Below are 6,547 nucleotides of genomic sequence, written 5' to 3'. Positions count from 1 at the left end.
AATTGAACCCTGGACCCTTTGGTCCACAGGCCAATGCTCTATCCACTGAGCCAAACCAGCTAGGGCCCAATTCTAAAATTCTAACACTCAGGGTGACTGAGCTTATTCAATTATTTTCTAGGAAATAAAGAAGAGAGTACTAGAAGGAACATGGGCAAGAAAGCAAGCCGTGGGTTCCAGTATTTGGAAACACCTTTAAATGTCTCTCTCTTTGGGGGTCGGGAGTCTGGGTTAGGGCATGTATCTCCTCAGCTTCCAATCTTTTCACACAGTGCATACTGGTGAAGGTGCCTGAATGTCAAGATCAAATGATGCAGAACAGCTCAGAAGGGGTGGGTCCGTCTGGAGCAGCGGTTCTCAACCTGTGGGTCGTGACCATCGGAAAACACATATAGCATATCAGATATTTACATTACGATTCATAACAGTAGCAAAATTACAGTTATGAAGTAGCAACGAAAATAATTTTATGGTTGGGGGTCACCACAACATGAGGAACTGTATTAAAGGGTCGCGGCATTAGGAAGGTTGAGAACCACTGCTCTGGAACATTACATGCCTATTGTCTTACTAGTATACAATGCTAGCTGTTACAGGGATCCTGAGGTGAGTGAGACCCTGTTCCCATTCCCAGGAAAGGCACAGTTGAATAAGGGAATTATATAAATAACTATGAGAAAACATTGAATCCAATGTGATAAGGAAAGGTCAGGAGGAGGTAGCATCTTTCCACCCTTCCATGATGGAGCCAGGGCTGATTTTTCCCTAGTGAGTATCCACTGCTTGTTTCATTTTTTAGGATTGGTCTGGAATTGTGAAGATTTGCTTGGCCTTCTCTGAGCAAACCCTCTGACTCCTGGGATGGGTGAGAAAAGGTGGGAATTGGACAGCATGTCTCCATAGAAGGGCATCCTATCAACTTCAAGGAGGATGAAGAGTAGCTTTGATGATTTTTTGAAGAATGCCTCTGAGCATGGGGTCTGGTTAGAAATATGTAGGAGAACCACTGGGTGAGGGACCTCTGTTTGGCTAGGGGCCAGACCCCCTAGGGGACTGTGGGGGAACTGGCTTTCTGGGCTCCTGGAGGCAGATAAAGAAGATTTCTACCAGATGATTTATGGGGATTTCATGGAAGAATCATGAGATATTAAATATCAAAGGGACCAATCAGACACAGAAGATGAGGTGGATTCTGACATCGATGAAGGGAATGAACCATCCAGTGATGAAGTAGAAGAGTCAAGAAGGAAGCACAAAGTAGTATCCAACACCTAAAAGGAGCCTCTCAAGAGAGTAATGCCTCAAACGGTCAGCACCCCAGATGGTATCTCTCAGAAGGTCCAAGACCACTAGAACTACAGGATAATGCCTCTGACAGTCGGAAGTTCATGAGTCAATGTACAGCTGAACATACACAACAAATATCCTTGTGGTACAGGAGAGGCAGAGCCAGTCACAAGCAGCGAAAGGGTCCCACAGGGAGCAGCCACTGACCCAGGAGGAGCTGCTCATGGAGGCCAAGATCACAGAGGAGCTCAACTTACATTCACTGGAGACATATGAGCGACTCCAGGCTGACAAAGAGAAGCAGGTTCACAAGAAGCGAAAGTGCCCTGGGCTCATAATTACCTACCATTTAGTGACAGTGCTGCTGGTAGAGAAGCCAGGCCCTACAGAAGAGAATGTCGATATGGAAGGACTTGATCCTACTCCCATGGCTTCTGCATTGACTCTCCGTGCCAGGACAGGACCCCTCATCCCTCCTGCTCATTGCTTAGGTACCTTCATCACTTTTAGCAATGATGTGACATTTGAGGAATGGTTTTCCCAAGGGTGGCCATCAAAGGCTCCTGTTTAGAGGTCTTCAAAGTGACCCATGGCCCCACTCTATACCAGTACCCTGTTACAGACATATTCTATGTCATTGTTCGAGCCTTCAAGATCATCTGTGAGGCCTACAAGAAGTTCATCACTGTCCACAAACTGTCACTCACTGTCTCCGCTCTGGGTCCTGGCCCACCACCCCCTGAGCCCCTCCCTAGTTCTGGGCCTTGAGTCTTGTGCCAGAAAATTGTCACCAAATGAAGAGATGTCTATTCCTTAGAAACCTTTTTTTCTGCCCTGACTTGGGCTCTCAATGTACCACCTCCTCTCCGTTTCTCCCTTTGTCATCTCTAAACTTTGCCTAGCCCTTTCCTGTATTTATTTCACCATCTCTTCCCCTAGTTCCTACTGGTTTTGTTTGTGTTTTTTAATCTAATAAAATAGAAAGTTCTATTTTAAAAAAAGGAAAAATATCCAGTAATTGCTCCAATTTTGCCACTGAAACATGTTTTGAGCTTTCGTTTCCCATCTATAAGTAGAAATAATAATATACCTATGTTACCTTGCTCACAGTTTTGCTGTCAAGCTCAAATATGCTAAGTGAAAGCACCTTGTAGAGCCAGTATTATGTATTAGTTAAGGAGAAAGACTCTGGGGCCAAATTGCCTAGTTTGAAGTCCTAACTATGCACTTATTGTGTGACCTTGGGAAAGCCACTTAGCCTCTTTGTGCCTTGGTTTCTTCATTTACAAAATAGAAATGACACTCGAACTTTTGTCACAGGGTTGTTGATGATTAAAATGAGTTAAATGTAAAGTATTTGAACAGTGCCTAGCACATAGTTAATACAGTACCATATAAATAAAGCCATTATTATTATTATTATGAAGTTCTATACAGAAGTATGATTATGATGATTATTTCTTAGATACAGAAACAAGTAAGAATTCTTCTGTGTCAATATGGAGTGGAGTAAACAGGAAGCCTTCAATTCTGCTCTGAACTACAAGTTCAGACTTTTAAAAAGAGCCATAAAAATGCCATCTAACTGACAAAGGTCTGAGTGAGGGAGGCACAACCCTTGACCATCCTGGAAAAAATATCATCTCCACCCTACCATATTTATCTCTTTGGCTTGCTTCTGGCCAAAGGTCTACTCTGGATATGATCCTACTGCATCCAGACCTTTGCCACCAATGTCCCTGTACTGAGAGGCTCTGACTGGATGAGATTTGTTCAAAGGGGCAGCTATGGATCCTATCTATTGTCAGAAAATGTAGAACCAGCTTGGGGGGAGATCAGGACAGGCTGGGCTGACCACAGATGGGCTCTTCTGACCTTTGTAAAGAAGAGTCAAGAGTTGGATTCCAGGTTAGAAAGTAAAATTACAGAACTTTTAGGTGGAGTCAGATTCTTTCTTTTCCTTATTAATTTCCCAATATATTATACCATCTCACCTTATATTAGCCTGAAATATTCCAGTGATTTAAAGAGTTCAATGTGTTATTGGATTATCTCTTCTTTTCCTCTAACTGAATGGAAGGAAGAACACCAAGTACCAGAGCTTGGGTAGAGGTCAGGGGATGACTTAGAATGTGGATTTTGTGTTTCACTTATTCTACTAGTTTTCTCAAAATATAATGATTCCAACAATACAAATATTAACCTGGGCCGTGCCTTATAGATCTGGCTTTACAGATCAGGCCTTATTTCTACTTCTTGTTTTACCCAAGGAGAGGAAAGGTGGTTTCAAAGCTTGCATCATGAACCCTGGGTTAGGTTTTTATAATACCTGTTCACTCTCTGTCAGGTGGAATGAATTTACTTATGTTTAGGATTGCTATGTCTTAGCTTGAGAAATTCTGGGTACATTCAGACACAGGTGAGATGGTGGAGAGTCATAGTAGCTGTGTGTTGAAGAATCAATTTGTGGGCATAACAGTGCTAAAGGTTAAGTGGTGACATACAGACCACTATGAAGCCCTGTTTAGTAAAAAATTGGGTGAAACACGGAACTAGAACAGAATCAGATTTTAATATAATTTTTAGCACCCCACCCACCCGTCAAATATCTTGACCTAATTTTGGCTTCTGTGGCAGCCACAAAGTAGGCAAATTTGTTTCTGGTAGGTCTGCTGCTTTTAAGGATGTACTGCCATCTCCTGGAAAATTTTGGAATAGCAAGAAATTTCTTGTTTGGGATTAAGGAAGGGGTCTTTTCAAGGCAACAACAATTTAGAGGTGGTGCTACTGGAAGTGAAGTGATGTGGCTGTACCAGTCTCCACCCACCCAAGCCAGCTTAGGTCTGTTTTCTGGTGCTCCTACTGCTTTCCTGATGTTTCAAGGAAGACTTCTAAACCCAGTTCTGAAAAACAGATTTTTTTCTTTAGTCCAATAAGTATGATGTCAAATCTGAGGTAAAGCTGATAAAACACTTTGGTAAGTTCAGTCTTAGACTGATCCACTTTTCAGGGCTCTTTGCTTACCTCTGGAGTTTGCTGTGTGGGAATGCATATTGCCTGGTGAGGAATAGGGACTTAGAGTGAAGCTTCTCCCAAATGACCCTGAAAATATGTTGTTCCCAAGGGTGGCATTCCAAAATCAATACTGATGCCCCAGACAAGGTCTAGTCCTGAGCATGATGACCATGTTTTCTCTCTGCTCTGCTCTCAACCCTGGATTTACTGTTAGAAAACAAAGCTAAATGTAGATACCAACTCCACCCCACCACTGTTATCATTCCCAGTCTCTCTTCTCTACTTTACTTATTTATCCTTAGCATTTATTATCATCTGAATAATACTGTATATTTTTACTTGCTTGTTTTTTGTTTCCTTTCACTATGATTTAAGCTCCACAAAGTCAGACATTTTTGTCTCATTTGTTCACTGGAGGATCCTCAGTTCTTAGAATAGAGCCTGGCACCCAGTAGATGGAATAAATTCAGTCCTAACTTCATCATCTTACATGGTTATAGGGTGCTTTCTTCTCTTTCCTTAGAATCTGATGGATTTTATGTTTCTGCCTCTGTTTTTCACGAGAACTTTCTACAGAGAACTGAAAATCCAGCAGGTGGGCCTGTCTAAATCTGGTGACAAGGGAAGGAGATGTATGATGTAAGCAGACACCCTGTGCCTGGCCTGTCTAATCACTAGGGGAGGAAAGTGATAGGGAATTTTTGGATTGGAACCCGGATTCTTTGTCCACTGGAGTCAAAGAATGAATCCACGGACAGAGGGTAGTATAGCAAAGGTGGAGATTTATTGAAGAACAAATACAGACTCCCACGTGGAGGGAGGGAAAGAGTCCCACAGAATGGACTCCCACGTGGGGAGGGGGAAAGAGTCCCACCCCATCCCTTCTTCCACAGTTTATAAAGGCTGTAGTTCCTATGTCCTGATATCCCCTCTGATTGGCCACTATCCCCCTTTTTGATTTGGTCACTATAGCAACTCATGAACTCAAAGGTCAACCACATGGGACATGTGATGCCCTCCTCCCTCATTGTTCTTTTCTTTCTGGGCTTTCTTCCTTCTTCTTTATTTTGTAAACTAGAGTCCTGGTGCATGACATTCATGCACTGGGGAGGGGGAATCCCTCAGCCCGGCCTATGCCCTCTCACAGTCTGGGACCCCCCAAGGGGTCCTTAGCACTGCTTCGGAGGCAGGAAAGGCTCCTGCCATCTCCGCTGTGCTCGCCAGCTGTGAGCCCGGCTTCTGGCTGAGCAGCACTCCCCCTGTGGGTGCACACTGACCAACAGGGGGCAGCTCCTGCATTGAGGGTCTGCCCCTTGGTGGTTAGTGTGTGTCATAGCGACCAGTCCTTCCACCAGCAATTTGCATATTATGGTTTTATTATATAGGATATAGACCCTTTTGGCTACTTCCAGCTCCCTTGTCTTATGTAAATGCAACTGTTGCTGCTCCCTGTACCTGGCTTCCTTGTGTTATGGAGATGTCCCTGTTGCTGCTTCCCTGTCTTATGGAAATGTAGCTGCACCTGGCTTCCTTGTGTTATGGAGATGTCCCTGTTGCTGCTTCCCTGTCTTATGGAAATGTAGCTGCACCTGGCTTCCTTGTGTTATGGAGATGTACCCTCTCCCAATCTGTAACCCTATTATTTTTCCACAGACCCCAATTCTAAAAATTCCCTAAGCCTGCCTATATTACCCTAAAATTCCTGTTTCAAAAGAATTCCAGAGAAGTTTGGAGAGAGTTCAAAAGGTAAGAAACTGGGGAGAAATTAAAGCTGAGGGGGCTTATTATGAAGTTTGGAGGCAGGGCAAAGTTTGAGTGAAGTAAAGAATATAAATAAATGTGATTTTACATATCTGTGTAAAATTGTTTAATAATAATTATTATAGCTATAATTTATTGAATATTTGCTCTGCTCTGGAACTTTATTATAAATTGCATTGCACACAGTATCTCTTATTTTATGTGACACAATGAAGGCTCAACTTGTATAACTTGCTTGTGTGATGATCATGAATTCCCTAATTAGAAAGCACAGATTTATTCATCCGGCAGAACAGACTAGTGCTTAAATATGTGCTTTTGAGCCAAAAGAGCCATGGATTGATGCCATTTTTTGTCACTACTTGTGTGATTTGAGCAAATTATTTAAATAAGATTCAATTTCATCTCCTGTTGAGGAGGAAACTGGTCTTGCAAGGCGTGTCAGACCATAAAAACTGTGAACCATGCACTGTCCTGGGTGGGG

At 42.9% G+C, this 6,547-nt stretch overlaps 1 pseudogene; it reads left to right on the top strand.

The window, feature by feature from the left end:
• Positions 1-580: 580 nt before the first annotated feature.
• LOC106724052 lies at positions 581-2,085 on the top strand (annotated as a pseudogene).
• Positions 2,086-6,547: the final 4,462 nt, after the last annotated feature.

This window comes from Myotis brandtii, unplaced genomic scaffold (assembly GCF_000412655.1).
Source record: "Myotis brandtii unplaced genomic scaffold, ASM41265v1 scaffold7, whole genome shotgun sequence".
Classification (NCBI taxonomy): domain Eukaryota; kingdom Metazoa; phylum Chordata; class Mammalia; order Chiroptera; family Vespertilionidae; genus Myotis; species Myotis brandtii.
The sequence above is the reverse complement of the archived record's forward strand: the minus strand, read 5'-3'. Positions and strand labels throughout refer to the sequence as shown.